The sequence below is a fragment of the Protopterus annectens genome, chromosome 7.part0 (assembly GCF_019279795.1).
Source record: "Protopterus annectens isolate FY-2018-M chromosome 7.part0, PAN1.0, whole genome shotgun sequence".
Classification (NCBI taxonomy): domain Eukaryota; kingdom Metazoa; phylum Chordata; order Ceratodontiformes; family Protopteridae; genus Protopterus; species Protopterus annectens.
Window position 1 is genome coordinate 318,702,296 of NC_056739.1, and position 27,207 is coordinate 318,729,502.

Below are 27,207 nucleotides of genomic sequence, written 5' to 3' on the forward strand. Positions count from 1 at the left end.
ACTTTGTATTGTCTGGACATGCTGACATAATAATATCATTCAAAAACTGCAACTTGTAAACATTTTGAGTACAAGGTTTGAGTTCTTGCAGTTTTTTATCAGACACTGTTTACTGACAAACAACTCACAGTGCTATTTCCTTGTCATACAGATTTTCTGTACCCTACTGGAGATATACCCTACTTACTATATCAGTGATATATTGACTTTAATGCTTTGTAATGATAATAGCATTTGTTGGAGACTTATTTATTTTATTTATGCATTTGACACTTGGTTACTGGGAAAGTCTGACTGGGCAGGAAAGTGCCCATTTTCAGTGGAGGCCCAGGGAGAAAAGTTCCATAATAACAATTTTTCAAAAATCGAGTACAAAGTATCATGTTACCCTGCAAAACATCAAGTACAGATATTTTAAATCACAAAGTATCATGTTACCTACAATACATCAAGTACAGATATTTTAAATCACAAAGTATCATGTTACCCTACAATACATCAAGTACAGATATTTTAAATCACAAAGTATCATGTTACCCTACAAAACATCAAGTACAGATATTTTAAATCACAAAGTATCATGTTACATTGCAAAACATAAGAGTGAAAAAAAAGTTGCAATGAGAAAAATATAGAAGGTATGTAAAGTGCAATGAAAAACAATAACATGAGTTATAGAAAATACATGAGAAAAACCTCAGTAGTCATATTATTTGTTAGATAAATTAGTATATGACAAATGAGACCTGAGACAATTCTAATAAGATATTTAAAGAGATATTAGAGATTAAAATAACACGATTAGAGAGAGTAAGGGGAAAATGAGTGATGTCTTAGTATGCAAGATGGTGTTCATATTATGGTTATAGACGGAAGAAGGGTGGAGAGAAGGAAATTATAAGAAGAGTGCAGGGTAAGGTGCTTTCAGTTAGCTTAGGTGACAGGGCCGGCCTTAGCAGAAATGGCACCCTAGGTGAAGTAGTGCTTCGGTGCCCCTTAAGACCCACCCATAGCTCCACCCACATCATACTCATGATATGCCCATGATTTTGGACCTTTGTGCTGTCATTATTTTTGGCACTGTACAGAATTCATGTACAAAAAGGTATGCTTCACAGTAGCCCATTCATGTTTGTATGGTATGTATCATGGATGTGAAACAGACAGTCTAGGGTTCACAATCCAGCCCACCTAAGCGGTTTATCTGGTATACTGTATGCCCCATAAACTGCTTTGACTGTGCAGGTTTGTGCTAGACATGACAATGAAGCCATCCACACATGCTGAACATGGTTATGAGGCCATCTCATACATTGCAAAGTAAGGTAAGTGGTCCCCTGAACCAACCAACAAGGTTGGAAATGCACAGTTTATAAACACTGTTGGTAAAATTTGTTTTACTGAACCCAACTACAGCTCATGTTTTAAATAATTCAGGTTTCCGGAATGTTGAATGCTAGTTACACAGGCAAATGGGAAATGGGCCATCCCCCCAGTCAGCTCATTTCCATGGTCACAAAAGTTTAACCTTTGAAGTGCATACAGTCATGAGCTCATCCAGAATTCCCATATTAAGACTATTGAAAAGCCTGACTATGAAGCTTGATGCAAATATTACATGCTTTCACTAACAAGAAAGATACATGGTGATAGAGAATGTTTTTTCATAGCACTCCGCTCTCCCATACCTCTTGGTGCAAAAAATGTCGACAATGCCAAAAATAAGTGGGGAGGATCAAAGGTCCAAAACTAGGGACAGATTTTAAATATTGCTCCTATAAACTTAAAAAAAATTGCTAGTACAGGTTTTGCATTATTATGTATTTTCTGAAGGATATGCAGTCTGAAATTCAAATATCTGCCATTATTTATTGACTTCAACCCTCAATTATTTGCCAGGAATCTGCAAATTTTATGAGAACAGACCTAAAATCTGGACATTCTGTGAAAATCTGGAGTTGAGAGCTGTGCTCTTTCCCACAAAAGAGGTCAGATAACATCCCCCCACCATATTCCTTATGATTTGAATTGGACATTTCTAAGGCTAGCCCAGTCAAAACAGGAATAAACAGAGCTTAGCCTCTGCACAGAGTTTGGAATTTTACATACTTCAATAACACAAACCAGAGGCAGTCTGCTCTGACAAAAATGGGAAAAAATAAAAAGTAACCATTATTATGAGAAACTGTCTGCAGCATAACAACAGAAAATCAGCCATTTCACTGTCCGAACAGTCAAACGCTCCTCCTCCAGCTTCCCATCCCCAGTCCTTTCCCTATAACATAGCTTTCAAGGGTCAGCTAAGAAGACCCTGCTACTGTACTAGGATAAGTGTTACTTATGTAACAGGTAGAGTTTGCAAAAAGAAAAAAAAAAAAGCTCCACTGAACCAATGACTGTCAAGACCTGTACAGCCTATTTAAATTGCAAGTATCACTTGGTTTTTGTCACACAAAGAAGTTGAATTACTAGGGAGTATATCTCTCAAATGTCCAGACATTTGCACATTTTTGTCTGTTTCTCATAAAGTTGCTGTTTTCTGACAAATCACCAAGGATTGAAGTCACAAAATAATGCCATTTGAGTTTCAGACTTCATATGCTTCCAAAATTTCATGCGGACACTTTGCCCCATCATTATTTATGTCTTTGTCCAGATTTCTTTCACTGAGAGATTCAGAGATATGAGAGGGAGGGGAAGACATATCTCAACCTTCCATCTCCAAAACGATAGATATTATAACAAGTGGGCAAACATAACTATTCATAAATTTGGGACACACCCAGAGATAAATCAGATAATCCAAACATAAGTAGGAACACTTAAAATATTAGTACTTCTTCTTCCAGCTTTTCCCAGTTAGGGGTTGCCACAGGGGATCACCTGTCTGCTCATGATTGGCAGTGGAGTTTTACAGTGGCGAGTTGCCAGCCTGGCACCCAACCTTCTACAGAAGGCACACACGCATACGCACTCAGGCCTAAGGCCAATTTAGAGTGTCCAATCCACCTACAGCATGTCTTTGGGAAGTGTGAGGAAACTGTAGCACCCAGAGGAAACCCATGCAACCACAGGGAAGACATGCAGATTCCGAACAGAAGGCATCCCAGCTGAGGATTGAACCAGAGAACCTCTTGCTATGAAGCGGCAACACTAACTGCTGCACCATCGTGGCCGCTCAGCTTAAAATATTAGTACTATTAATTGTAAAATGTAGAACTGTTATATAAGCCAAGAAGTTCAAAGAGGAAGATGACAGTATCGTTAAAACGTGGCGTTCTTTTGATGAAGTAATACGAAGCAGTGCAACTTAGCATGGATATCAGAAAAACAAATCCTAGTTCTACACTGAAGTGGTCTATCACACATTGAGTACTATGATGAATACAGCTTTTTAAGACCTATAACAAGGAAGAATCCTTGTAATGAGGTACACTTGAGAGGTATTGGGGGACCTGACTTTGAGACTCTTACTTGGCTGAAAATGGGTAGATTGAAATTTGCAAGAGCATTATGCTAACATACTATTTTCTGCACTGACCTGTTCAATAGCCTGCAGTTATGATAGCAACCCCAAAATTTCAGACTCTAGAAATAACCACTGTTGGAGCCTTATAGATCACTGTTCCTCCCTTCTCCCTATGTACAGTAGCTTACTGTTATGTTAAGGGCCAGGGACAAATAAGAAATGGGGAAAACTTCTACTGGGAAAATCTAGACAGGTGAGATACATAGATTGGCTCCTTATCTTTGGGGCATAACAAAAACTCAAATGAGGCAGAACCAGTAGTTAAATTCCATTGGAGTGCTTCGTTCACCACTACAAAGAGAAATTTCTTCTTAGTACAGTCTTCAGGCCGCCAGTTGTAGATTCACAAAATGCACAGATTCACAAAACGCACACACAAAAACATTCAAACAGTCTGCCACAACCTCATTAATGAAGCATGGGATGAGAAGCAGACGTGAACAGAATCTTATGCCAGCAGGTAACAGTTCACACTAGAGGAGTCGCCTGGAACATCAGCACAGCAAAAGCATCACTGATTGGATGGTATAATAATGGTCAGTTATCCCAACCACTGACTGATTGTGTATCGCTGTAGATTGGGGGGGGGGGTGGAAGACCACACCAGTAATCAGGCTCTAGTATGTGCCTATTGGATGAACTAAGGAATTGGGGGGAGGGTACAAACATCTCAGTACAGTTAGGATGGACTTGGAGACAGGATGCCGAGATGAACACAAACTTTACTTTGTGGAAAATAAATTAATTAAATAAGTAACTAAAAATTGTGCCCTTTACCAGGCTCACCTGTATGACACCCAAGGTAGTCGTCTAGTTCCCCCTATGCCTAAGGCCGGCCGTGTTAGGTGAATAGGGAGGAAATTAAAAGTGGTAGTGGAAAGTTCTGCAGAGATGAAGTGGATAAGGTAAGGAATTAGGGGGTTACTTTTGTAATTATGTTATTTTAACTATGCTTTGCAGTTGTTTATGATCTACTTCTACTATATTTCACCACAGATATAGTCATAAAATTTCTGACACCAAAAATGGCAGGTCCTTCTTGGTTGAAGTAGAGTGTAAGTGAGTATATGTTATGGCTCTTAACCCACAAGCAGGGATACTGATACATAGTTCTTAAAAAATTTGATTCCAATTTTATAAGCTGAATTCCAGGAATTATGACTGGATGTTGCTTTTAACAACTACAGTTATTGTCATGATTCCATTGTAAGTTTTAATGCATTTACATGCATGCACAATTAAAGGAGCTCTTAGTACAGAACACAGAATAAATGAACTGATATTATTATAAATAATAAATATAAGTTATGGTGAATGAATGTGGTGGCCTAAAATAACAAACCATCAAAATCTCTTGTTTTTCTTAGTATTTGCACAGAATAAATTTGTGATTTCCTGGTACTTTTCTTAGTGTCCCTACTTATAAGCTATTCGTCTTCTTTCTTGCAGGAAGAATGCACCAACACCTTGTTGGTTGCATACAGTAGCTTCTGACTTATCATAAAAGTTAGGTATAGGAGCTGAACTGACTGAATGCTTAAGTATATCACAGACTTTTCCTGTCGGTCTGTACATGATCATGCTGTCATTCTGTTGAAGCTTTCCTTGTGGCACTGTAACTTCTGACAAATTAGGAATAATTTTTTTGTCTCCCCTACAGCTAAATATCATCTTGTTTTAGGGGCTCTCTGCATCCACAAGGTCAACCAAATCTGACCTGACCATCCTCAAATGGGGTCTATATTAAATGCTTGAAGAGGCGTTCCATTGAACGCCTCTTCATCAACACATAATCAGCCACTGCACTAAATTGCGAATGTTCAAAACTGCGATTTCTTCCCTGGGAAAGAAATCGTTTGCACTAAAAACACATACACACAATTTCAAACATAACAAAGTGGGGGGCTTCACCCCTACACCCTCCAATGTGGGGGCTGTACCCCCCACACCCTCCTAACTAAATATATCAATTCCAAGATCACACTATAGTGGGGTAAAGGGCAATGTCATGACTAAGGCCAAGCGATTTTTTTTTCCCTGGGAAAAAAAAATCGCTGATCTGAGCCTTTGCTATTTTCAGATTTCGGTCTATATGTGTTGGTGAAATACCATTCACTGTAATACCATTTTGTTGATCTAATATAGACCCCTCAAATGACCTACAACCTATGTTGAGGACTAATGAGACTGACACATCCTAGGATAGCATCATACTGCTGCCCAGGAAGTATTTTTTCTTTAAGCATAATCCTGCCTCCTGCATGCATTTTCCTGTCAAAGGGGATAGTGTGTAATGGAAAACCGCCAAAAGATCAAGACAAACTGTAGAAAAACAGATAACGAAGTAGGCAGCCAACAAAACCACAGATCCGGGTAAAAGAAAAACTCTTCTTTATTCAATTAAGTGCTTTCATCAGACTCCACTGACTTCATCAGAATACAAATACAAAGTGCAAAACACTGCTTAAATAACCCATCCCACCCTACAAATTAATTACATCATTTCCCCCAGGAAATTAACAATGAATGACATGACAAGGTAAAACACATTTTAAAGGAACCACAACACAAAACCACTCATTGTTAGTTGGTAATCACTCATAAAAAATACAAAGACTTCAGTTTCAGTAGAGCAATAATACTGACCCTGTTATTAAGCCCAGGTTTTTTACTGGCATTAAGTTTAATGTGCCACTTTAATTCAAGAAGTTCCAAAAACTCTTCCAACGGTCCACCCCTTGAACCCAGGTCAGCATGATCAATGGCACAAAACTTAAATTTGTGCAAAGGGAACATCTCTATATGCTTGTACAATACATTTGTTGTTTTTCTGTCTAATTTCATAGCCATGTTCATAAACCCGTTGCTTGAGGGCCCTCTTAGTTTTACCCACATAAAATCCATCACAAGTCACACAAAGCAACATACACTACCCTTTCTTTGGGTAAATAAACCCGTAGTTCTTAATAAAGATCTCCTGTCTGTCCACAATAGACAGGCAGTGAGCACACCTACCACATTTAAAGCAACCCCCATTTTTTAAAGACCTCAAGTTCTTTTCCAAAAGGCCCTTAAAGCAGGCATCTTTTTTTATAAACCACAGCTGGTTTATCACCAAGGACCCCAATACTCTCCTCATCCATAACAAAAAGTTCCCAAAATTTCTCAATTATTTTCCTAATGTCATAGAAATCAAGTGTCTAAGGTATAGTCAAGGCCCTAGAGTACCTATCGTGGTCTAAACGAGGGGTCCCAACAGACTCAGTGTTGCTACATAGCAATTTAACAATGTACCCAGTGCGCCTTTTGTATTTAACTTCGGTCTCAATAATATTAACAAAATGGGGGGGGGGATCCTCTTTTTACTAACATGCCCTTTAGTGTCTCACAATCTTTTTGAAAATCATCATCCTCTGTGTCCATCCTGGCAATCCTGACATAATGGCTGGTGTTCAGAATGCCAGCTTTCAAAGAGCAATAGTGCATTAGAATATGTAGGTTTCCTATATAACAGAGAAATAAACATCTTTTTAGTATAGTCCTTTTTGATAGCAACATATAAAAAGTTCAGGCTATCTTCATCCTTAGTCATAGTAAATTTAAGGAAATCAGTGGTCGCATTGATATAAGCAACAAACCCTTCCAGTTTAGCCTCATTACCCTTCCACAAGATTACTATGTCATCTAGGTAACACCCATACAAGACCCAGTACCTTTTATACTCTGAGTTCCTAAAGAATTCATCTTCCCAGTAGGCCAATACTATATTTGCAAATTGTAGGGCACAACAAGCACCCATAGCAACCCCCTGTCTCTGTTTGAAAATATGTCCATCAAAAACTAAGGTAGTTGTTATCCAAAATCAATTGCATACATGTCCTCAGGGTCAATATTGTCCCATGATCCCAGTCAGTATTGAAACATAGATATTCATAAAACCATTCAAGGCCTTCTTCATGAGGTATCACAGAAAAAAGGTCCTTGATGTCTAAAGTGACCATAATAAGCCCATCATCATACATATCCGGTTTGATTTTTGCAAGGAAGTCCCAAGAGTCTCTAATAACCCACTCCCTACCATCCAAAACATTCTTAACTTTCCCATCAATATATTTGGCTATGCCAAAAATTTTGGAGGCCTTAGCATCAACAATTGGTCATAGGGGTGGGCTACAGATGGATTTATGTATTTTTGGGATCCCAAAAATAGTAGGGATCCTAGGGGACCTCTGCTCTAGAAGACTATGAATATCTAAACTGATTTGTCCGTTGAGTAACAATTCATCCAAGGTAAGGTCAATATTTCTGTAAGATATATTCATTTTGTTTACAGAGGTCTCAACATATGTATCACTGTATAGCAAATCAAATATTTTACTGTCATAGTCAGAAGTGTTCATAATAACGAGCCCCCCCCCACCCTTGTCAGGTTTCATTAACCTAATCTCCGGGTTACTAATAACATCTTGGAGAAGTGACCATTCCTGGTGGTGTAAGTTATTGACCATGGTTCATTTCTGGTGTATGAGAAGTTTCCTAATTTCATTTTCACACAAAGCTTCAAAAATTGAAGTAAGAGGGTGCACCGGTGGAGTAAATGTACTATACCTGTGAGGTAAGTGCGAAACCACTGTTTGGTTGTTGTTCTTGAAATACAAAGCCAAATTAAGCTTACTACAAAAAAGTGTTAAGTTTAAGATAGTGTCAACCAAGTTAGCGTTTCTAGCTGGAACAAAGTTCAAACCTTTTGAAAATAAATTAGCCCAATTAAAATCAACATGAACATGGCTATAGTTATAAACTGCAAAATCGCCATCCAAGTTTTTGACCATTGAAACAATGTTGGCCATTTCAATCATCTGTTCTAAGCTCTCCTCATCCCCCTCCACTGATTTTGGTAGTTGTTATGCCCATTACTGAAATTGCCAGGCCCCATCTCCCTCTGGTTCAGAATTCTCTCGGATCTCCTCACTTGTGGAGGTTCTAAAAGGACATCCCTATTCAGGTAATCATCCACCTCCAAAAACTCTTCATGAGCTTCATCATATTCCACAGGGACGCTATCAAAATAATGGGCTTGTTGCACTTCTGGGGGGTCGGGGTATGCTCTGCCAGCATCATTGTTCCATTTGTCTCTTAACAGCTTACGCTGTTTTCTAGCTCTTAAATCAGTCAACCCCTTGTCAACAATCTTAAAAACATTGAAAAAAGAATTTTTAACACTCTCATATAACAAGTCGTTCTTAATACTAACTTCAACTTTGTCAATATCTCTTAAAAGCATAGACATTTTCCTATTATTGTCACTAATGAGTATTTTTAACAGTTCACAACCTTGCCTGTTGAAAAAAGAAGTAAGGTCCGTATGTAACTGCGAATTTTTAATAAGTCCCATCGGGTATTTCCAAAGTCTCAGCCCTTTAGGCACTTGCTCTCAGTTAACACACTCCTGCAAATAGGAGTTTTCCAGTTAAAGCTTTTTATATTTAAAAATAAAGTCCAGAAATGACCTGAGTTGCGAGTCCAAAGACCCAGCAATATCATCAGGTCTATCAGCACTGTCACATAACTGTCCTTCATTCTTGAGCCAGTGCCTACTTCGTTATCTGTTTTTCTAAAGTGCGCAATGGGCTCACAGTGTGTTGTCCACAACTCTATGTGGAATTCAGCCAAAGGTCTTTACCCCCTTGTAGAAAGCAACACACATGCCCTTAGCTTCCATGAGGAATCAGCCAAAGGGGTATGCCTGATCACTTGTACTCCCAGGATGGGCATGCCAAACCTTCCTGCCTGTGATGTTAAGCAACTGAACCAGTGATTGAACTTAGATTGCCAAGACTATAGTCAGGGTTTTATTCCTCTAAGCCACTGGTGCAGGCTAAGTCAGAAACAAACTTGGACTGATATTGTACCATAAGTAGGAAATACATGACATGATTTATCATGAGGCTATTACATTTTTTGCTTACTTTTTCTCCCCTTTATTATTTGAAAGCCATCACCAGAGTCCCCCATCCATCACTTGGTCTATTGGCCACTCCAGTTTTCCACCAGTCTAATACCAGTATTTTTGCCAGGGCAACCATGGAACCCATGGACATCCAGAGAGGGTCATGCAGTCTCTTCATTTTATCAAAATCAAGGTTTGGATGACTCTATGCCAAAAGGCACAAAGTCCTGACTATGACATAGTCAAACCAATTTCAATTAACAACTTAGGCACTGAAGAGCCATGTGTGGGGATGGTGAAAACTGATCAGCTGACACTAACTCTGTCATCTTGATGGGAGGGATGATTGGTCTGTATTTCAGTATACCATTTGCAAGTGGAGGCTATCAAGTGACAACAAACAGGCAGAAAACATGGATATGGCTTTGTGCCTCCGAGCTGTTTATTGTGTCTGTTTGGCTGATGGGTTTCTGGAGGTTTAGCTCGCTGGATTAAGGCCATCATCTCCTAATGAGTTTCATCCAGCAGTCACACATTTGAATTTCTCAGTTTCCATTTACAAGCTGTGTGCTAATGAGCAAATTATTTAAAAAGACAAATGCTCATGGGTGTTCCTTGAAAAGGAGCACTTGCATCCTGTGAGCTTGCCCAGCTAATAAATAAAATAAAAACAGTGTATCTCACTCTACATATGAGTGTGACCACTCATGTGCAACAGTGAGCATATCGTGCCCTTATCATGATGTGTTCTTGTATCACTCGACCAGGAGCTGGGTCAGAGTTAAGATCAAAAACACCCAGCTGCCTGAGTTAGTTAGGATTTCTGGCTTTGCTCTTGCAGAATGGGGGATGAGTCAGCAAAAGATGTTGAAGCAGAGAGAGGATCAGTGGTGAGAATGTCCCTTCCCTGTGCATCCCTTGGACTACTGATCTAGATGGTCTGTTGAAGAAGTTATATTGCAGAAGGCTGATATTCCTTATGTGGCTGCTCTGCCAAACATCCTTCAGGTCTGTCTGGAAGACATCTACCTCTGGCAGAATATTGTCTGAGTTAATAGCCACCTTGATATTAACACAGAATAAAGGGGCTAAGATGCCTAGAAGGGGGTGAATGATCTGTAGGTAATAAGGAAAAAAGCACCAAAGGAGGAAAAAAAATCAAAATTAAACCTTTCAGATGACAAAATGGGGCCTAGGCAATTGAAAGACATTCCATGGATCTGTCATTTGCTTTTGTTTTGCTTTAAGCTTTCATCTCAATTTAACCCACTGTTCTACTAGATAGTGGTTTTGTTCTGGCTTTTTGGCATTCTAAACTATGATGCCATCAGTGATATGAACTATACCATCTAATTCATTTTAACTATATTAACCATGCTCTCTGGAGCACTTCTGGAGACAATGACATTACAAAGAGTAACCTCAAAAACTGTATCAGCCAATAGGTGTACTGAATATGCATAGTTTGGAACTAGCTCAACCTAATTTAATCTGTTAGAGTCCTTGGATACCATTAAGCAGAGAAGTACCTAGAATTAGGCATTCTTTCTGTGACTAGTGATAGTATTTAATTTTGATCAACTTAGTTAGATTTTGAAGGTCTACATGTATTAACCTGTCTTTCTTTGCAGCTGCTGGTATGCAATGTATCAGTGTAGATGCATATAACGCTGGTTTGTTTCACTATGATTCTCATAGCTTTCATGCATTTTTTCTTACTCAGCTGCAGCTCTGAGTGTAACAGGACCTCTTTTTGAAATATGATTTAAAGATATCTCAGGCAAAAACTTAATATGATAGTTACTATGCAGACAACCAGTTTATTCAGATAAATATATTTCTGTAAAATGTCATCAATATATTGCAATTCATGTTCAACATTCTTTGCCTTGTATTTCTATACCAGCAGTGAAGTACTAATCACAGACACTTTGTGTCCTACTGACACTACAATATTGTTTTCAGAAATAGGCGGTTTTGTGCTAAAATTATATTTGTTGTCTGAAGAATTAATCAACTAATTGCACCCTTTACTAGTTGAATAGCTATCCAAATGTTTTTGCTGGATATTCTTATAAATGTCCACATATACATGTATGTATTCTGATTCTTCGGATTTTCAGCACTATCATATTTGTAGCCTCAACATATCACTGTAACACTAATACATCCTTTTCCCATTAAGTTGTTTTCTGCATGTGGTTCACATGTTTAAATGAGGCAAAAAAAAAAACAAATGCCACAGCTTTTGTCATACCTTTCCATTCTTTTCTCCAACCCATGTTCTGCCTGCCTCACCTATCTTCATACCCATGGAAATGTCAGCTCACTAATGTAGGAACTGGAACATCTATGTTAGTTTTATCAGTTCTTTTACACATGATCACAGGAGCTGCAGTGTCCTTCTTCCAACACCTTTAGATTTGATTACATTACATTAAAGCAATGGTGTGTTGTATGAGTGGCTGAAAATCACTGTGGTCCTGTTCCTAAAATATTTTCTTGAAAAGTACAGAATAGTGAGCTAGACTGAGGGTGACTTAATGCCACAAGTTTTATTGGCATAAAATGGTAGGTGTTGTCTAAATAATTATATATGAGAATGAGATCCAAGATTCCTTGGAAGGTGCTGTCCATGCAATTATATTAGAATTATACAGCCACACTGTTATATCTGATCAGAGCTGGATCATGGTCACATGGGCAATAGACAGGGTAATGTACCAGTCCCCCCACACACAAATGCACAGGCATTCTGGTATCCCATTACTTGGCTCTATCCCCATTTGCCATAAACACTGTTCAAAATTGTCAGTGTTCATATATTTTCTTCTTTACTTTTGCAATAAATACAGATACATTTAATTTAAAACTTCTATTTCAAATTGTATACCACAAACACTGATGAGCATTTGCTAAACAAAATAACTCTGACAGTGAAAACAGACTTTACATGAGCAGCAGTAAACTTCAATGCCTGTGAAACTCACATTCATTGAAAATACATTTGGCCAGTGGTGGATGAAGTGTACCTTGGACCTTTGGCTGTTTTCAAACCATGGGCTCCTGCACACATTTTTAAGACCATGCATAAATACATCTGTTCCTTGATTCATCTTACTGATTGTATTGAATTATATTCCTTGTTTAATAAAGCAACATTTGTTAGGGTGCATTTTCAATTAGTAGTTTTGAGCATTTTTTCCAGTAAACAGTGAAACAAAATGTGTGACCCAATAATGACAAAAATACTATTTTAAGAACATTTCAACCATAAAATAACACTCAAACTGCTGTCATTATAATTTACCAATATCCATCAATATGTACAATATATGCAGAAATAAAAGCCATATGAATAATTTCATATTAATGAGAACTATTACTAATGCAGCGATTGCTGCTGGCAAACAACTTTGCATTTCAGTGCTTCAGCTACAAATGCAGTACCTGCTGCCCTCGAATGATAAATTGCCTGTTACATTAAAAAAGTGTGCTGTTGATATTGCCATTACATGCTCCATATTGGATGAGTTATGCAATAGTGAATGGCTGCCAAATGACAACACATTCGTAGTTACTCGACATGTAATCCTGGAAACCATTAAGGAGCCTAGTCCAAATTCCGAATTGTTCTAAAGCACTATCTGGCTGAGTAACTTGCTAAATTTCTCATAGTAAGTAAATGAAAGTAGAAAGGCAAACCAAGGCAGGCAGATGAAACTGGTTAAACACAAGCCAAATAATCCAAATAGAAGAATAACCAGTAAACATGGATGAATCCAATAAAGTTGCAGTTCCAAAGTTTAACAAAACATCATAAAAAATGCTAAAAACATCCAAGAGAAAGACAAACACTTTCACACCTATCCAGGTACTTCTTCAGATCTAATAAAAGAAGTATAAAATGCTGCTTAAATACACACAGTTTCGGGTCCACCTCTTAAGGTCATGTGATATAAGCAGTGGTCTTAAAGGCACATAGTCATTTAGACCCATCCCTCTGTCACTTTGTAATTCTAAAATCCATTGAGTTGCAATGCATTCTGTTTTAGTGCTGACATCACCACCTCTAATGCTAGCATTAAAAAGTTGTAGCACAATAAACTTAAATGTATGGGTACTTCCAGCAACTAAAATATGTTTTGACAGTGCATTTGTTTTATCTTTTCTACAGACATCATAGATGTGTTCACATACATGGTCGTTCAAAGCTCTGCTAGTTTTACCAACATAAAAACTTTTACAAATAGAGCAGCTAGCTAAATAAACAAGATTTCAGCTCTTATAATTTGCAAAGAAATTGAATTTATAAACTTGCTTAATCTCAGGATGTTCAAATCTATCAGTAGTTTCAATAAATTGACACATATTACAGTCTCCACAAGGGTGAGTTCCTATTCTATCAGTAATTCTTGGTTGCTTTTTTTTTTCTTTTCTCAAAAGTTTTTTTTATTTTTCAAATACATTTGAATACATCTCATAGTATTCATACATAACATCTTAAATAACTATGTACACTATTTACATTAGCCTGACACTATAACAGATCTTAATGTATACAGTTACTTTATAAGTATGTTCAATCCATTATCAGAGTGTCTGATCAATTATTGTATAGTGTTAATCAACGTTAAGACTTTTCCCCAAGGGTTGTTGATAAATGGCTTTGGATAAATTCTTAGTTCTTTAATTTTAATTTCCAATAATGCTGTGGTCTTCAGTAGACTGTAGAAGTCTTCCAAAGTTGGTATTGTGTTTGTATTCCATCTTCTTGTTATACACTTTCTTGAAATTGCAAGTATAGTCCATACTAGATACATGTTTGACCTATTCAAATGAGGACCTTTGTTCACATTTAATAATATAAGAGCTTTACTTAAATTACATGATTCATTAAATAAAGCTTGTAGAAAGTTATTGGTACCATTCCAAAATGGCTTAATTTTAACACATTCAAATGAAATGTGGTTCCAATCTGCATTGTGTACCTGCTCACATCTCCAACACATTCCTTTTATGGAAAAACTAATTTTACTGATTCTGTCTGGGGTTAAGAATGCTCTATGCAAGCATTTCCAATTAAAAACTTTCCAGTATTGTGTAAAGGATGTATATTTTATCTATAAGATATTTGTTTTAATATCTTCAGTTAACTGTATTGAGTGTCCTTTTGTTACATATTTCCAATATGAGGTTTTGGGTGTTGTTTTACAGTTTATCAATATTTTGTAAAATTTTGAAATACTGTTTCCCATGTCATAGTCATTATACATGATTTCATATATGTATTTCATAAATTTAGGTATTTCTTTAAATGAAGAATTGTTAATTATTCTACTTAAGTCTTGTGAATATGACAGAATACTCTGTAAAGTTAGCCAATCCTGTTGTGGAATTTTGTATGTTGTTTTTATTACTTTCATATCCAAAACTTTTAGTCCTTTGAAACATTTGAGCCAACAAACAAATCCTTTCTGTTCCCAGGAATTAATAATTTCTCTAAATATTTTATGTGGAAAGTTCTTTGTGACTATAAATGGTGTTAAAAGATCAAACCAGATTTTTAAATCTATATTTGCATTAATAAATTTCCTGAATGAGTCAATATAATAATTAATTATACGAGTTTTAGTGGGTTTAGTTGTGTTATATTGCATACTAATACATATGTGCCATGGCAAATTCTTTTTATCTATTTGAATTTTTTTGTAAATCAAATTAATTTCTTGATATTATAGTTAGTATTTCTTTCTTGTTTTAGATATTGTTATTTCTTGTTTTAGATATTGATGCTTTTATATATGTTTCTATATCAGGAACGTTTAATCTTCCCTGTTTCCATGGGCTGATGTGATTAATTAAAGCTATTTTGTTTCTTTTGGGAAACCATAAAAATTTTATTAAGCATGAATTTACTTTAAGTATATTCCTTTCTGCTAACAGTTGTATGACAAGGCTATATATAGGATCTTGGGCAGTAAAACTATTTTATTAAATGTAGTCTAGCTTCAAATCTTAATATTATTTTGTTCCATTTTTCCACAAAGATTTTAATGTATTGATGATATGATTGTAGTTTTTTGAGACTAATCCATTATTATCCTTGCATAACTCAATTCCTAGATATTTTAAGATAGATTCTTGTTTCCCTATGATGTGATCCCCCTTAGTCTGCAGTTCTTTTTTTATTTAAAAATAAAAAATTTGATTTTGATTTATTGAAATGGAGTCCTGAAGTCATGTGAAATTTGTCAATTAATATATCTAATTCTTCTAACATCTGATAATGTTAGTAATATGTCATCAGCAAATAGCATTACTTTAGAATTGTATTGTCCATAAACATCTCTTCCTTTGATTTTTATATTGTTACAAATTGAATCTGCCAATATTGGCATGGGACATGGGACATCCTTGTTTAGTGCCTTTTGTTATATGTATAGATTCAGAGGTAAAAGGACCTAACTTGACATACGCTAAATTATTTGTATATATATTCTTTAGGAGATGAACGAAGGATGCAGGAAATTCAAATAGCATTAGGATTTTGAATACATAGTCCCAATTTAGGGAATCAAAGACTTTCTCTATATCTAAGCCAATTATGAGTGTTTATTTTCTTTATTTTCCTTATTAACATAATCTATAAGAGAAATTATCCTTTTAATATTGTGTGTGTCTATGTTATGTAAATCCAGTTTGATCATTATTTATTGTTTTGGATAGTGGTATTTTCATTCTGCTAGTTAATATTGTCATAAATATCTTATAGTCATTATTTAATAATGATATAGGTCTATATGAGGTACAGAGGTATGGGGATTTGTTTTTCTTTAGGATTGGTGTGATTAAGGAATATCTCCAAGAGGGTGGTATTAAAGCTAGTGACTGAATTTCTAATATGCTTTTATGAAGAGGGATAGTATCTTTGAAGGAAAATGTTTATATGTTTCCATAATTATGCCATCTATACCTGGAACTTTATTATTTTTACCCTCTTTTATTGTATCTGTAATTTATTTGTAGGATATGAATGCTTGCAGATCTAGTTTTAATTTTTTCTGGTATTTTTTTTATATTAGAACATTTTTCATCTAGATTTAATTGATTGATATGTATATTTTGTTTTTGGAAATATTCCATATAGTGATTTCTATAGGCATCAAGAATGTCAACTATATTCAAGACATTTTTCCCTTTCTTTTCATGGAAGATACTTTTAATGTTATTAGATTTGATTGTATTTTGATTCTTGTGGATAAATTATGTAGATATTTGGGAGAAGTGGCCAAGGTATTAATTTTTAGTTTTTCTAAAGCTAAATTAGTTTTATGTGTTAGAATTTCATTATATTTATTGTTTAATACTTCTACTTTCTTTTTCATCTCCAAATGATTTTGATTTTTTTCAGCTTTTGCTGACAAAAGTTTGGATTGTAGCTCTAATAATTCAGAATCCCATTCTCTGATTTTTTTTTTATACCAAGTTAGGGTTTACCATATATGTAAGCTTTTAATGAGTCCCATATCATTATTTTATTTATCTCTGTGGTGTAATTAATATCTAAGAAGAACTGTAATTCAGATAATAACCAGGGTTTGAACTCTTTAATTTTAGTTATATATGCTGAAATTCTGGAGTTAAAGATTAATGGTTTGTACTCATTTTGAAGTTTTAGTATCAATAAATTGTGGTCTGAAAAAGGGCAGGCAGTGATTGAGAAATGAATGATTTTAGAGTGTAAGTCATGGGCAGGAAATATTTTATCTATTCTAGTTTGGGTACCAAAGCTGTGATCTTGATGGGAAAACAACAAAGATTCATCTTCTTTAAATGTGAAAGTATCTACAAGATGAAATGATTCTACCCACTTGTTTAAAGCTTTTGATACAGCAGATGTATAAAGTGGTCTTTTATTTGTGGTTTCAGAAATATCATATATACAGTTAAAGTCTCCTCCTTATATTAAGTTAGCTTTATAATTATTGGAAATGAAATCCAAGTGTTTTTTAACAGTTCCTGTTCCAATGCCTGGGAACCAGTATAGACTGGCTAGGGTCAACATTCTGTTATTATATTTAAGTATTACTAATGCCATAAGGCCTTCTTTATCTTCATACTTATAAATGATTTCTGGGTTAATCACATTTGTTTTCCATAAAATTGTTACCCCTTTTGTCTTTGTCTTATAAGTGGATTGCGCCAATATCATATATTCCTTAGGATTCTATATGTAATTGTCATTTGTTTTGAAATGAGTTTCTTGAAGGAAGACAATTTGTGCTTTGTTCAGTTTTAAATATTTTAGTAGATTTGATCTCTTGCTAGTATTGTTTAAGCCATTGGTATTTAAAGATAATAAAGTTAAATCCATCTTAGGTTATTTAGACTATGTATTTTTTGTTGTGACTTGGGGAAGTATGATGATTTTCTCATATAAGTAAATGTGCATAACAATTCATATAATTGCTTTAATTTGAATTGTGGTTTTGTAACCCATTAAATCTTTAAATACCAATGGCTTAAACAATACTAGCAAGAGATCAAATCTACTAAAATATTTAAAACTAAAGTTGTTTTATTGTGACTATTAAACATTTTCCTCTGATAACTATAAAGTATATGTCTGAACTTTTAAAGGAAATTATCAGTTTTATACTTTGAGTGTTTACCAATAAAGTAATGTTTTGGTCAGGCATACTAAAATGTTTTTGTGAAATAAAACATTTAAATTAATAAATGTTAACAAAACTAAGATTCGCACTAGCCATAGAATGAAAATCATTCAGAATCCGATGGATAAATCTAAGTCCATGAGATTATCAATCATACTTTGACAATCGAGAACATCTGAGCTCCATAAATTGAATTATCATATGGAGAATATCTGTAATAGGAATAAGAAATATTTATATTATTTTGAACAGATATAGTATTATTGTAGATTAGACAGAATTCTAATACAATATAAATGTCTACTTATTGTATGTTGCATCTTTCAGCTTTTCCTGGTTAGGGGTCGCCACAGCGGAACTCTGGTCCCCTAATGATTGGCAGTTGATTTTTACGTGCTGAGTTGCCAGCCCTAATGCACAACCTTCAACGAAGGTACATCCATTCATGCATGTCTCCACGCAAAAGACGCTCTAGCTGAGAGTCGAACCGGTCAGCGTCTTACTGTGAGGTGACAACGCTACCACAGCACCACCACAGCGGTTTGAAAGATAGATGACAAGCAATTAAATCATAGTAAAGTAGGATGTATCATATATAAAACCTCAGTAAAAGATTATAGCACACAGTTATTTAACATATTCTCCCTTACTGATGAAGTCTTTCAAAATGTATTACTTAATATAAATAGATGGTAATAATATTTATACCTAATGTTTATAATGCAATGTATTTTGCTGGATATAACAAGTTATATTTCATTGTTTTCCAGCATTTAAGTAATCACTTTGTTTCTTGCTAACTTACTTAAAGCATCAGGCTTGTTTTATGTGAACATTGATAAAAAATAGTGTATTTTAATTATCAGTGCATCATCTTCCCCCATTTCATACACATAAGGATTTTTATATCTGTCATTTCTTATTATAAAATGAGTGAAATTATTGCTTAGAAACAACAAATTCACTTATTGTGATTAATGATTACAAGTTCCCTTTCATTATTCATAAGTTGCCATTTTATGGCATATACTGAAGGTTTTTAGATTTAAATGTCAGCGTTCTATTTTGTATAATCAGCATAAGGTTAAACTGAGTGAATATTATCAATTTAATACTATTTGTTCAGAATGTGATTGTTACATTCTGTGACATTCCTAGCTCAGGCTTCTATTGTTTCCCTTGAACAACTTTGTCAGTTTGATGTCATGTATAAAACATTAGTTACCTTGGTAACAGCTTAAGTATTATGTATAATCAGGATGGGTTACAAAACCACAATTCAAGTTAAAGCAATTATATGAATTGTTATGCACATTTACTTATATGAGAAAATCATCATACTTCCCCTTGATGTTCAATATAGTGTATGTCATTTATGACAAGTTAAAACAGTAGTGTTATTATACACAAGCCCATGTTATTAAACTGAGTGTCTACTCAATTTAATACTATTTGTTCAGAATATGATTGTTACATTCTGTGACATTTCAAGTTCAGGCTTCTATTGTTCCTCTTGAACAACTTTGTCAGTTTGATGTCATGTATAAAACATTAGTTACCTTGGTAACCACTTAAGTATTATATATGGTCAAGATGGGTTACAAAAACTACAATTTAAGTTAATGCAATTACATGAGTTGTTATACATATTTACTTATTTAAGAAAATCGTCATGCTTCCCCTTGATGTTAAATATAGTGTATGTCATTTATGACAAGTTAAGACAGTAGTGTTATTATACACAAGCCCATGTTATTAAATCCTGTCTTTAATATCTAAATTCAGCAGACTGCTTCATCTTATATGATGATTATATATTTTATGTCTAGATTTACTAAAATCATACATTACATAACTATTGTGTGTGTGTGTGTGTGTGTGTGTGTGTGTGTGTGTGTGTGTGTGTGTGTGTGTGTGTGTGTGTGTGTGTTTGGCTGTTACTTAGTTATTTGAGAGACCAGAAGCTGTAATTCTTATTCTTATTATTGGCTCCTTCCAAGCATGTTTATATAGTCCATAGACTTTAAATTATGAGACCCTTCTAGTTTCTTATTTGTTATAAATATATTTCCAACCTTACATACACACATATCAGTACTTCAAGCATGGGCAACAATGTCCATCCAGTTTTGCCAGAATACTATTCGTTACTTCATGTGGTGTGTTTCCAGGCTGTTCTTAAAATATCCAAACCAATGTTTGTCCTGTCCCATTTTACCAGCCTGTTCCATGCAGTGGCCACTCTGCCAGTGAACCCCTCAACACACCTTCCATTCCCACAGATATTTTCATGAAGGAAATCTGATGACTCTCTAGCACTTCCTGGCAACCCCAAACACCCCTAGAATCAGCTATCCCCATATGTCCAACACGTCTAAGCAAGCTCACCTCCCAGGCAACTGCAAAGGGTACTGCACAAGACCAAGTGCTCTTAGTCTTTCACAATAACTCAGACTTCCACTCTTATGATACTCTATCTCTGTTACCATAGCAACCTGGAAGCATTTGTTTCTGTTAGTGTGTCTGTGTACTGCATACCAGAGGCTCGCAATGCACTTGAAGCAAAGCTTCACTTCACTGCAACTTAAAGCCTAAATTCCCTCCCTTTCAGTGAGACAGCAGCTGGGAAAGGAATGGAGAGCAAACAGATAAAAAAAAACTCTCAACAAGACGCCTCAACAAGAGATAACACATTCTTCCAGCCTTCCCACCTCTCACTCAGCAAATGTATAGACAAACTATTCTCTGCCAAAATATCCCAAATTACAGTTTTATCCACCCCCATCCCATGGATCCATGCTAAAACACCAAATGTCTCTTCCTAATACACAAGCATCAGTAAATCTCGATCACAAGCTGCAACCCACAGCTTCCTGGAGATGAAAATGGCAACATACAACAGCTGCCAGACACAACTGCATCCACACATGCCATGTCAGGCTTAATGAAACAGCACTTAAAGCTATGATGTCTGCCATAATTGATATTAACTATGTTTAGACAGAATAATAATGATATTTGTACTAGCTGCCAGACACGGCTGCATCCACGCACACCATATCAGGATTGATCAAACCGCATTTGAAGCTATGATACCTGCCATAATTTCATTTAACTATGTTTAGACAGAATAATAATGACATTTGTACTAGCTGCCAGACCATACCTCTCAACCTGGAAACATCAAAAACCTGGACAAGGTCCATGAAAAATAGGTACAAATCTGTATGCTGATTAACATAAAATGTGCATACATAATTATGTAACCCCGCTCACTCTAATGAAATTGTGGGATGCCAACTTTCAAATTGAAACTGAAGAACCGCCAACCAAAATATGGCACCAGAGTCCCCCTGCAGCCAGTCCAATGTCCCATTACCTGGCTATTTTGCCCCATTTACCATAAACACTAATGTGTGCATGCATGCCGGTTTACTTCTACAGTGATTATTATTTGGATTTTATTTTTACATTTTATAGCACAATGCACAAACACTAATAGATATCTGCTAAACAAAGCAATACTGTCTCACAATGAAAATAGACTTGGCATTAAAACTTCTCTGCACTTGAAACTCACATTCATTAAAACAGCATTACAACCCACACCACATCAAAGAAAATGCATCTGGCCAGTGGTAGATAAAGATGATCTTTGGGTTATTTTCAGATCATAGACCCCTTGCACACAAAGCAAGAAACATGCATGCGTTCTTTGATACACCTTCCTGACTTTAAATTATATTCCCTCTATAATACAGTACACTTGGTAGACTTACGTTATTGTGCATTTTAAATGTATTACTTGAACATTTTTCCAGTAGGCAATGAAACAAAATGCATGAACCAATAATGACAAAACTGCCCAGTTCAGAACATGTCCATCATAAAAGTTTACTTCTACACACACAATATATATATAGATTGACAGTAGTGTAAGCCAAATCTTAACATTTTTGCAATCACAGAATAATGTCTGCAATGTGAAACTCATTAAAAACCACAGTGCTGATTGCCACTGCTTAAGAGGTTTCATGGAATTTGTGACCTCTGGCTCTAACTCTGACCCATCTTTTTATACCTAAGTCACTCTGAATCATTAAAAGAATCATGTCATTTTCATTAAAGCTTATGCTGCATTGCTCTGTATCTTATATTGATTCTCTGGGTTTTTAATATTAGTCTGAAATACACTGCAATTTTGACTTCTGAGGGAAGATGCTATTTGTTTGCTTGATAATTAAAAAGAATTGAACCAATCTTACTTGGAAGGGTTTACTGTTAGTATTAATGTAAAGAATGATAGGTAATGTAGAGTACAATGTGTTACAATATTTGAAAATATAGAGGCAAGAAAGGGTAATTGACATTTTGTTACAGTTTTCTCAAATGTATAAACTGTACTACCAGTAAAAGTTGCTTTTGTGGCAAAGCCTAAATATAAAAGCAGACATGGCAGACAGTAGTTAATATGTAAGGAGAGGTGGTATTTAATACATAAAGATAAATTGAATACAACATAGTCAGATACTACTCAGTGGACAGATAAAGAGCCATCTGTTTCATAAACAGAAAAAAACATGCTGCTAACTGCAAACAGCGTTCCAATTCCAAAGTGAAATGTATATATCTTTAAAGTTTGCCCAATGCCATCTGAAACAAGAAAATACCTTACCCTCTGCAAGCAGCAGTCCTGTTACTGGTGTGGCATCAATTAAAAAAAATCTAACATTAAAAGTTTATTAGAAACAAACACAAATGAACAGAGCTGAGTGTCACCAATTCCAAAAAAGTAACATTAAAAGTTTTGCCTCACATCACTCATGTGTTACAAATATAGCAATAAAAAGTAGAAATGAATGCAAATTAATGGAGCTACAGTGCTAACGATTCTAAAAAAATGTAACAAAAAGTTTTGCTTTACAATATTCCCTCTATATGCATTCAAGTTTAAAAAGGTACAAGTTAAGGCACAGAAGTAGTCATTCAAATAATTTTTAACTTCACCACCCCACCCCCACAATAAAAGAAAAACATTCCATAAAAAGCAATAGTAACACCACCAGCGCATGAAACAAAGACACCTAGAGTAGAATGTAGACAAGGAACAAAAACACATGTAAAATGGAAAAAACAGATCAGTTGTACTGTATTGTAAATGTTCTACTTTTCCTTACCATCATGCAAGTCTTTACTTTTGTTGAAAGTCACAGATGTGGCATAAAAATTTTTTTCAAAAGCTTGAATTTCATCCCTTTGCAGTAAAACTTAGTCCAGCAAGGTGGATGACTATAAATAAAGCAGAGTAATTCACACCACACATGTCCATAAAAGTGACAGCGTTGTTTGTCTTTTTGGCTTTTCCCTGTTAGGGGTCACCACAGCGGAACTCAGGTCGGCTAATGACTGGCAGTTGATTTTTATGGTGCCGAGTTGCCAGCCCGACGCCCAACCTTCAGCGAAGGCACGCCCATTCACACATGTCTTTTGGAGGCCACTTGACTGCGGGGAGGACATGCAGACTCCACACAGAAGGCACTCCAGCCAAGAATTGAACAGGAGAACCTCTTGCTGTGAGGCAACAACGCTACCATTGTACCACCGCAGCTCCGACATAAAAGTAACAGTGCGACCTAAAAATAACATCAACTGTACTTTAAATGTAGTTTATTCAATATTATAATAGTGTAGTCTGCATTATTAAAACATAACTATAATGTTTATATGGCACAGGGTGGATTAATGTATATCTGGCTCAGGATGAACACACAACATTTTGAAAGGAAAGGGAGGTCATTAGAAAAATACCATTTCCAGGATTGCATTGGCCTTTGAGCTAATTATTTATCTTGAAGCTGCCTTGCATAGAAATTGGGTAAACTTTCCTCCAACAGACAGTAGACGATCTGGGTGTATGCCTGTCTCCACGCCACGCTTGAAGCAGCAGTCCAATGATCGCTCTGCAGTCCAATTGCTCGCAGATCCATTCAACTGAAAAGATAAAAATAAATGATGCTGTAACACTGTTTCCTTCTTGCCCACAGTTCCATTCACACAGTAACAGCCAGCTAGAAATGCATGCTAGCCCTTGAGCTCAATTCCAACAGGCTGGCGGAGCTGATGTCATTGTGCACATGATGACATCAGCTCAAAAGCAGGGAAAAAACATTAAAAATAAAGCTAGGAAAAATTGGAAATGAAGGGGTGCCACTTGAGAATTGTGGCACCCCATTATTTGGACCCCAAAACTCGGTAAAAACCAAGTAATTCAGTATGGTTGGGAGGTATGTGCCAGACATAGCTGCATCCATGCACACCATATCAGGACTGATCAAACATCACTTGTAGCAGTGATACCTGCCATAATTGATATTAACTATATTTAGACAGAATAATGATATTTGTAGTTTGCTACTATTATTTAACCAGGATATAGATGGCATTTCTAAATCATACTTTAACTGAAGAAGGCATTAGTCTCCATAACAGCATATTTTTCCAAAACACTCTACTGTTACTGTTATTATTGAGTCTGAACTCTGATGAATGGTAAATTACTTAAATTATTATAAGTAAAATCAATGAAAAATGAACAAGATAAGTATTCATTGAGTTCAAGTAGGAAAATAGAAACTTCTATGTTTGTATTATATGTTGCATTGTTTGGCTTATATATAATGTAAATAGTAACCTATCTTGACCTACCTTTATTTATGAGGAATTATTGGACTCTTTGAACAATATGATTAAATCATTACCATTTCTCAGTTGTTTAAGAAACCCTCCTTTTTTAAATAAAAACAGATGATAAGTGATGTACCATATCAGTTGATACTTTGAGTTGTAAGAGTTATTTTTTTGGGACAGCTATCTTGGAATCAGTTTTTTGTTTCTTCTTTCTAGCATCAGTCCAAGGATTTGCTTCTTTTATTCTTTTAAGAGTAGGGGCCATCCATTACATTTCTTCTGGGATAGACACTATGCTGTTGTTTTGATGAATATAGAAGCTTCTTTTAAGTCATTAAAGGTTCTCATCTCATTGGCAAAAAGTATTTTTATCTTGGCTGTAAAGACCAGCTGTGCTTTAATATGGTTTTGTTTCAACAGTTTTATTATTGGCCAGACTTTTTTCCTTTGTTCTAGTATTCTGGAAGAATAATCATTGTCAAACCTTATCAGGCTTTGATTGTATTTTAAGGGTGATTTTCTCCAGGCAGATTTTAATATTAGTTTCTTGTCCAGAAATGAAATACATTTTATAACTATGGATCTAGGTGGAGTATTTGTTGAGTTCGAAGCAGGTTTCCTCAGTGCTCCATGCACCCTTTCAATTCCAAATGAAACTCCCTCTTTCAAGTCTAAAAATTCAGGAATCCATGTTGTTAAGAATGAAATAATGTCTTCTCTTTCAGTGTTTTCAGGCAGACCAAAGATCCTTATGTTGTTTCTCCATTCCCTGTTTTTTTATGTCATCTATTTTAAGCAGCAATATATTCTGTTTAAGCAGAAATTTTTTGGGAATTCTTCCTCTTTGAGTCTCCCTTTAATGTCATTTAGAGACGTCTCTATATTTGTTATTTTTGCATGGTGTTGCTGTAATAGTTCCTTAATAGTATCAGTCTGTTTTTGATAATTTAATTTGAGGTTTTCTAAGTCATTTTTAAAGCCATCCATCTTCAAAGATAGTTCTTGTAAGGTAGATGTCATTAATTGCAGTTCTTTTTTCAAAACAGCATCTAGATGAGAATTCCTTGAGTTGTTCATATTCAGTGACTCAATATATCTCCAACTTACTTAACAGGAAAATGTTTGTATATATCCACCAAAAGTGATATTTATGTAGTTTAGTAGTTTATCTATAGATTTCTGACATTTTAAACTTGAAAATAATAACATTTTTCCTATATTATTATACTAGTTTATGGAGCTCTTAAAATTCACTGCTCTCAGTTGACCATCTGGGCTCCGCCCCCCACCTTGGTTTCTTTTGAATAGGTTTATAGCACAACAATTTTTTCAAAGAGGTACTGTTCTTAAAATAAAATTTAGGAACCTCACCTAAAATAGTTTTGTTTCTGTCATCACATGTAAGGACATGCCAGATCTTTTAAATAATTTTACAGACAGAGCTAACATAATTTGAAAAGGCAATGCTCAGTCTCAGAGTGTCTCCTTGTGACACCCTAGAACTCTTGACCTCTGGGTCTTGATGAGAAAAATATGGTTTGGCTTGGGCTTTCCTATTAGATATAACCCCTTGTCAGGGTACATCTATTTCATGCTGTTGGTAGCCTCTATTACTAAAATCATGTGCCAGTTCATCAAAAGCAGATACCATACATTCATCATATGCACTGAGCCTGGCATACCTAAGGAACTGTCCTTTCAAAACATTCCTAGGAATATGTTGTGGGTGCATACTCTGCCTATGTAAAATACTACATTTTTTATAAGATTTTTTGTAAACTTGAGTGGCTAAACTATCCAATTTCTTAGTGATTTTAACATCTAAAAACTCAATACTCTCAGCGGAGTACTTAGGGGTAAATCATAGGAACATAGTTGCCTGGTCCAGGTATTCAGCAAAATCATGCAGCATAGAAACAAAACCTACCCATATAAAAAATATGTCATCCATAAACCTGGCATAGTATAGAATATACTGTTCAAAATGGTTGCTGTCATTAAAGACAAAGAGTCTGTTCTAATAAGCTAGCCCTAGGTTTGCAGAATTATTGGCACAGGGTGTGCCCATCGCTACACCCACCCTCTGCTTGTATAGCTGATCATTAAAAATGAAAACACTGTTGTTCAAAATCAAATTGAGAAGTACGTGTATGAGATAAATATGTCCTGCACTGTAATCAGAATATTTAGACAAGAACAAAGTGAGAAATTCAATCCCTGTGTCATTAGGTATGACTGTAAAAAGTGATACCACATCCATTGTAACCAGCAGAAAATTGTCACTACTGCTGGCACTGGAGCACTCAAATAAAGGTGTTTAAAAAGTGCTTAGTATCTCTAAGAACAGTGTTAACTTTATCAAA